Genomic DNA, 8,580 nt, shown 5'->3' with positions numbered 1-8,580 from the left:
CCAGGCTAGCCTGCAGGATCTAATGCAGCAAGCAGGATGTGGCTCTATTAAGCCTTGCCCGAGGGCGAGTCACCTGGTTCCTTCAACATCCAGTGAGGACAGATCCAGAAGGAACTTCAGTGAACTTTGAGGAGGAATGATGGCTTTCTGTCGAGAGCCACCTACGACAAGATGTAACCGATATGGAGGATATCACCGACAGCTATTTAACCAAAGAAGTTGTGTCAAGCTTTAGTATTTAAAGCTCCAAAAAGTTCCACTTGCAACATCACCCGAACATCTTGAAGGAGTCCCACTGCTTCTCCAGGATCTGGAGCAAGTCATCAACAGGAAGTTTACTGGTACAACAGTCTATGACCTAGAAAAAATGTTGACTTAAATATAGAATCATACAAATATAACGCCACGCATCCTGATTGTTTTTATGCGACATAAATGAACAAGATTGACAAAAGCGTCAAGTTTAGTTGACAAGGACATATACAGTCCAAAGAATATCAGTCTAGCAAGGGCTCAAGGGAGAACGCTGTATAGTGGTGTTGGGTTCGGCCCTCAGTGTTTAATCCTTGTGTTATCTCAGGGTCAAGGTGACCCGAAGTTCCATAAAACAAATGTATGTGTGGTATCCCTTGTGTTGTCTCTGGGTCAATGTATACAACAAACACATTTGTTTTCGGTCCTTTGAGTCATGAGATAACGAAAAGTGTTAAGAATTAAAGACGAATAGGTTATAGTTTGACGGCGTATCCCTGTCGCTGCTCATATTCTGTATTAGTCATGGATATAATTCAGAGAGGCTCAGATAACGTTCTGAAACTCAAAAGTTTTTGTTTTTTCACCAGGACTAGACCAGGTGCAGAGAAACAACTGGATGATGAATGAGGGGGACTGAACCCAGGGTGGGGGAAACCCCCTTTTACGCCTTCAGAAAAAGGCATAGAGTAGTTCTTAAGTGAGGCCTACTGTCATTTACACTGGCAGAAGATTCTGATCAGATAACATATGAACCGTTCGTCTCTATTAGGACCCAGACATAACTTCAGGAATCCATGGTAGAGTAAACGCTATGTGTTTTGGTTTGTAGAGTGAGGAGAAAGGTGAGAGAATACCAGTTTGGTTTGATGTTGGAGATCCATAAAAAACAGACTACTGCAACTTTCCTGAAGTGTGACCAACGTCATCTCAGCAGAGTGGTAAGAGGGAGATATTTCACCAGAAAACTACAATAATAGAAAAAAATGGAAGTCTAAAAAGTGAGAAAAGAGATTCCAAAGATGACTGTCTGCACAGCAACCAACAGGCTATGCTGCTATAATTGTTCTGCTTGACACTGATGACGAGACAACAACCTTGGTAAGATGATGATAGTTAGCCTCACAAATCTGTCAGCCAGCCCACATTGGGATTCTATAAATCTGCCATCAACGTTATCTTATTACGCTTTTAGATAGATCTTTATTGGGTTATACCTAAGCCAGTTTTCTTAATTGAATGTTTCTGATCTCTGATGCTTGTTTCTTGGTGTTGGTGGCTTAGATAAAGACTGTGAAACTCAACATTAGTCTCTGATTTTTCCTATCTTCATCTGTTTTCTTCTGCTTAGAAAACTTTTTTTTGGTAAGAAGCTAATCCTAGCTTCATTCTTGAACCCTGAATATTCTGGCTAAAGGGTGCATTAGTACTTACAAAACCAATGACATTGAAATATAAATATGACATGAGTGTACGATTTTGTAGTGGGGAGCCATGGAGGAAATAAAATGAGTTAACTTTTCCAACCTTCTTTGCCCAATCCTAGTCAAATAGAGGTGGTGACGGTGAAAAAGATGAAACAGCTCTGAGGTTGTCAACTCTTTTTTTTAAGATGAAAGCAAACTTGGTTCATAACGTTTTCTGCTTGGACTCTTACCGTGACCGATGTCATTAGTTACACAGCCGATATTTAAACTGTTTCAACCTGGAATCTTTCAAGTCCATCCGATGGCCCCTCAAGATGGATGGAAGAAGAAGCCAACATGGAACTTTGTAACCAAGGTTCAAGGAATTTACTACGAGTGAAGAACCACAGCAGTAACGGTCAATGGTGTACGTATTGTCAAAAGGTAAGTAAGTAAGTAAGTAAGTAATTTATATTTATAGAGCGCTTTTTCAGACCAGGGTCACAAAGCGCTTAAACAATCAAAACAATACTCAATAAAATATATACTTAAAAGGTCAAGATAACACAGAGAACAACACAGGAATTCCAGAAAATCAACGAAAAGCCTGAACAAATAAAAAGCTATGGAAGTAAGAACCAGAATTTTAAAGTTGATGCTTAAAGAAACTGGAAGCCAGTGAAGAGTTTTAAGGATCGGAGAAATGTGAGTTCTTCTACTGGAGCAGGTCAGAATTCTCTCTGCAGAGTTCTGAATTGACTTCAGGCGAGGTAACCTTAGTCATGACCAATGGTCCAGAAATTGAAGATTGCCGGGAAAACTATCCACCCACCCGCTCTTCAAGGAGTAATTCCATGACACGTTCAATGAACATGGTAGACGAAGGGTATATTTAAAGGGTCTTAAAAATGATGTCGCCCCCAAAAGGGCTGCCCCGACTAGCCTCGGTGCACCTGAACATTTTGTTGCGCAAACCAATCTCATGCCTTGACGTTGTTTTTGGGGGCGATTTATTATTCAACGGATGAGATAAACATCCTGGCATGTCGCTTTGCAGGGCCGTCCGCTCATCTTGATTTCCATGTGGAATTTTCAGGAAGTGGGATTGTTCATTCAGGGGCCACCAAAATCTTTCCCTGGGGACTCGAAGATGGTGACCAGCTCCAGATGTGGACAAGTGATGCGGGACACGAGGGAGTGAAGGGCGCAGCGGTTCCTGCGCACCGAGCACATTAAGGCTGCTGTGGTATGTCTTAGTGTGTGTGTGTGTGTGTGAGTGTGTGTGCGTGTGGTAGACTCCGGGAAGGAGGAAACATGTGTAGAAGATTTGATTTGTGAGGCAGGGAACATGACAATTACGATTTGCCTTCAAAGAAACTGACAACTACACTTAGGAGTTCAAAGCATTTATGCCTCTTTTATTACATAATTAGGTTGACGATGTTTTGCCGGGTTACGTACGACGTCCGCTCACGCAACCCGGAGCCGTTTCGGAGACCTCGGAATATAAAAAACAAGCACCTTTTTGAGACCTATTTAGAACCGGCCAAACACGTGGCTCGTCCCATTAAATGTGACTTTTGGTAATGATGATGAGGCATTCAGAGACGCGCGATGACAAATGGCACGCAGATGTTTACGCTCGGTAATTGCGATCTTTGCAAATCGCTACATGCACGCTTGTTTAATGTTATCTCTTCCCGAGGTAATGGAGGGTTTTCTTCATCAATGAGGTGGAGATGAAAGGATGGAGAAGAATGTCGAAGTGACTGAGAGGGAAATCACGCGACTAACTCTTAAATCCTCCTCTGCTGGAGGTAAAGACAGCAGACAAGTGTCTGCTAGTTCTCGTTCTAGCCTTTTCATCAGCATCGGACTAAGAGCCGGAATCCCAAATGATGGGTTCTTCGTCGGAGATCAGATGTGACTGTGAGAACCACAACGGCGTGTTAAGTAAACTGAGTTCTGGATTAAGGATTTACAGCCCGCGGCACATAAAGCGGTAGTTAGCTTGTTATGGCCGCTGTTGTATCGGAAAATAAATAAATAAATATTGCAATATTCAGAAAAAAAGAGTTTTTTTTTTTTTTACCTCGGAATCATCACTAACACTAAAAACAATATAAATTTAAAGAACATTAACAAGTTCTAATATATTTAAGACAAAAGGAAAGTACATACAATACAGTACAGCATACAAATAATGATAATAATAAAGGGTTAATTACTCACTGAAACTGTTATTTTGACTAAAAATGTGAACAAAATTGTGGTTTTAATTGAAAACACCATTATACAAATTGAATTTTTGTAGAATAAGTGCAAATATAAGGAAAGTGACAATGCCTAGAGGACCACAGTTAACACAAAAAAATAAAATGTTACAAGGTTGATGCTTTAATTGAGGGAAACAAAAACACGTTGCTGTTTCTACACTGGGTCAAACTCCTTTTGTGTCCGGGTCCTCCCCTGCCGAGATGCGAGTGTGAAACCAGGCCAAGCTGTCAAACATGTCGCGGTAAAAACCACACCAACCCTCCCCAAAAAACTCAGCATCAAAACATGTAAAAACAAAATTGTAAAAGCAGAAATACCCACCGAATCAAAAAGTCACTGCCACTTTCAGATCTGCCGCCAGATTAAATGCAGACTTGGACGAGACGCTTGGCTCATTGGCACGCTGGCGCAGGTATTGGGTTACAAGGCCAAAATCTCATTTGATACACCTTTGGCCGGAACCTCCGTGACCTTTACTCTTTACACCTCGGTCTTAAATTAGGATTTGTATTCCAATAGCTGTTAATATTCGTGGATTATATTATCAACACTCGAAAAGTCACGATTTCTGACTGAAGAAAGGTTAGCTTAGCTCTTTTTATTCATGATGAAAAACACAGCTTGTATTTTTGTTCGGTCTATATGAATACATGACAAAATATTTGCTATTAAATATTTTGTTTGCCATTATTAACCAAGTCTAAATAATTGTTAAGATTTACCCAAAATTCAGTTTTCACTCATCTTCTGCTCATCCTTATGTGGACTAAGGGTTGTGATTGATTTGAGTTATCGGCAAAAATATATATTTGTGACGACGGCTGTGAACGCTGCCGACTTTTCTTCGTCCTTCTTGCCCAAAAAGACAGTTAAAAACATCCAATTAACTCCATACTGTTCCCCCCTTGTAATGAACACTATTAGGAAAAAAGACTATATTTGTTACAATGTTACAAAGACAAGAAACACTTGCTTCTTCTACAAACACACTTAAAAGACTCATTTACAGTTTTCTCCCTCTGTCTTGTCGAGACTTCAATACAGGATTGAAGACAGTATGAAGGTAAGTAAGTAAGTAAGTAATTCTTATTTATATAGGCCTTTTCTAGACCAGGGTCACAAAGCGCTTAAACAATCAAAACAATATTCAATAAAGTATAAACTTTAAAGATCAAGATAAAACTGATAACACAACAGGAGTTCCAGAAAATCAAGGAAAAGCCTGAACAAATAGAAACGTCTTAAGGTGTTTCTTAAAGGAGTCAGTAGATCCATCAAGCGCAAAGAGAGAGGAAAATCGTTCCAAAGCTTAGGAGCAACAGCCTGAAAAAATTTCTCTCCTCTGGTCCTGAGCCGTGTGCGTGGAACCATAAGTAGATTCTGATCCACAGACCTCAGAGCCCGAGCTGGGGTGTAAGGCTGGATCAGATCAGTGATGTAAGGAGGAGCCTGACCATGAATAGATCTGAAAGTAAGAACCAGAATTTTAAAGTCGATCCTAAAATAAACTAGAAGCCAGTGAAGAGTTTTAAGGATCGTGGAAAGGTATTTGAATGTTTTTAGGTTTGTCTTTTTGGACATAAAGGATGGTCTTATGGATACTTAAAATGTCTGTCAATAACTCCAAAAAGACATGGATTACACTGTAAATTCTCCCAACCCTTAGTCGACATGATAATGAGTAGAAAATGAGGGAAAATTCGAATTGATCTATATCTAACACTTTAACACAGGGATCAGTTGTATTACTCCTGTTTTTTATGGTGATTGACAGACGACTGAAGGTAAAAAAATTTTTTTTAAAAAAGCGTATCATTGTACCATGATGTTTGCTGAATTTCTTTGGATTTGTTGAGAGGGAATAATGGAGAGGTGGGTAGGAAATAAATTACAATATGATTATATGAAAAGGAGGCAGGAGTACTAGTAAGTTGTAGATCAAGGTAGGGTAAGAAGAGAGTGAAGGCAAGGTGGAATGTGTAGTAAATAAAGGCAGGTTTATCTGTCAGATCAGGTAAATGGGAAAAGGAAAATAACCAACCATTGGAAGACAATACTAGATAACAAAAGAATACAGTTCCTATCCAAATATCCTGCAAGTCGGGTCTGAGTCTGGTTTTGGTAGGGTTCTATCCCCGTTATTAAAGAATACAAATAAACATTGTCCTTTTAAATAAACTGAACTGAACCATTCAAAAAAATTATTTTAGTGGTATTATTCTTTTTTTCTCAGTTTTCAGATATAAATTGTGTATTTATTTAAGTTCAAAGGGAATTAAAAAAGTATCACAAAGTGCTACAGAGACATAATAAGTAGCAAAGTATAGAGTAAATAAACTAAAATGAAACTTATTTTACTTACTAAAGAAAGTAAAAAGCCATTAAGAGGGAACACAAATGTTGCATCATTATAAATCACAAAATGAACGTTGAAGTCCAAAGCAATGTGCCGTACTTTCACAATATGGACGCGATGAAGGTGATAAGCAGCAGGTGGTAGTGATCATGCAGATTGGGAGGAGGGAAAAAAAGAAAAACATTTATCTCCTCCAGTTATTTGAATGACATGTATTAGCCTGTTGAGTATTTAATAGGTAAATATGTTACCATGGCAACAACATCCTGCATTCAGGAGACAGAGGAAAGTAAATATCGAGAAACAACAACATGAAATTAATTTGTTTTTATAATTTTTGTTGTTTATTTTTGGTTTCAGTTTCATTTAAAGGCCAGAATCCTTGAGTCAGCCTAATGTACCGGTGGAAATATTCCATCATCAAAGTGTGTATTTCCACGAGTGTAGCCGTGTCACGCTAGCTTGTAATACCCAGCATGTATATGTTGAGGTGTGGCCATGTTTGCATGCAGGGCCGGTTTATTCATAGACCTGTTTAGAACCACATTTGTCAACGTCCGTCCCGCGTTCTAATCCCTCCTCTTGTCAACACTTCATTAGTAACCACAGCAACACACGAACATAGCTCATACACACACACACACACACACACACACACACAGCATTACCACTGGTGTAATCTGTCTTCTTGACATTAATTTGAATTTGCGCGCATGAAAAACGCTGAGCGGACGGACGACAACGCTCCCTGTGAATAATTAGATAAGCGTGAAAGCGAAACGAACTTAGCCATTTGAAACATCAAGTCGATGATGCTCGCTCAGTTAGAGACTCCTCTGGTGGCAGATTATTCCATAGAAAACAACATTTATTCTGCTTATGAAAGGAAGAAATGTTGACACAGTTTGCAAAAAAATGTTTGTGTTGTGTCACCTGTTTGTATGGGTTAGTCCAAACTATGTCTATACGTGGTATTTGTTTGTGTTTGGAATCTATGTATGTATGAATTCTACTTAAAACACCGATGTATACTATATCGTTAGGTAAGCCAAGGCAACCATCTCACAATCTAGGTTTTGGGTCAGGTTGACCCCTTTATACTACAACAAAAAAAGAGATGCGATGTCAAATATTATCCAGCATTGTAGACAAGAGACAATATAAATGTTTTTTTATATTTACAGGAGAATAAAAAATAAATGTACTCCCATAATTCCTAGGTCTTAGAGGATATAAAGTAGTAATGTACTTGTGAAGCTTCATGAAACAGTGTCATGTTGTTCAGAGGTCAGTAGGTGGCGCCATCAGTTCAAAAATGATGTGATGTTTTATTAGAACAGTTGTTCCAAACAAAGGAAAATAGCGCAGAGACGCCATCTAGTGGACTCTGAAAATAATGACATTGCTTCATGAAGCTTCTTCAGAACATCACTAGTTCAAAGTGTTAATTATGTGTAATTTGAGCGTAAACAGGTGCTGTGTCTCAAATCGCATACTAATCTTAGTATGCTAGAAGTTAGTATGCATCAGTTTAGTATGCATACTAACTAGTACGCAAATTCTCCGCAGATAGTATGTCTCAAATCAAACCCTGAAGCTACACACTAACCGGAAATCACATGACAGCTTCTTCTTCTACTTCTATTTAACGACGTTTCAAGCAGCTGTTTGAACGCTATCGCCACCTGCTGGCAGCACGTATTGCAACTTTGGAAAAAGAAATAAAGAAAAAATATGAGAATCTAAATAATCGCGAGATATTTAAGCTGGTATCAGCAGCGAAGACGTGTTTATCCTCCTACTGCTGCTGAAAATACACATTTAAGTATATGCATATATATAGGCATTTATATATGATGTAACTTCCGTTTAAAACGTCACTAAAATGGCGGCTGTTTAGTATGGTTAGTGTCCATCGAACCATGCTAGTTTTGTGGGCGTGTTGGTATGACAATTTAGTATGCATGGCGCACTAAATTTCGCATACTAAGAATTGAGACACACTAACGTACTAAAAATACTAACCTTTAGTACGCTAGTATGCGATTTGAGACACAGCAAGGGTCTCATTCATGAAACGGGAGTAAATCTACCTGCATGTTTGCACATAAAGTTTTACAAAAAAAAGGTCAAAACATCTACTATACTTCGAGCAGAACATTTACAACCGAGGTTTGACGTCATGACAGAGACTGACAGACATTTGAGCAGACAACAATCATGGGGAACAGGGATCAGGTGACACGAACACACAGGTGACACGAATCAGGGCCGAGAGGCACGAGAGGA

Source organism: Callionymus lyra, chromosome 12 (assembly GCF_982586985.1).
Source record: "Callionymus lyra chromosome 12, fCalLyr1.hap1.1, whole genome shotgun sequence".
Lineage (NCBI taxonomy): Eukaryota > Metazoa > Chordata > Actinopteri > Syngnathiformes > Callionymidae > Callionymus > Callionymus lyra.
Note: the sequence above shows the minus strand (reverse complement) of the source record.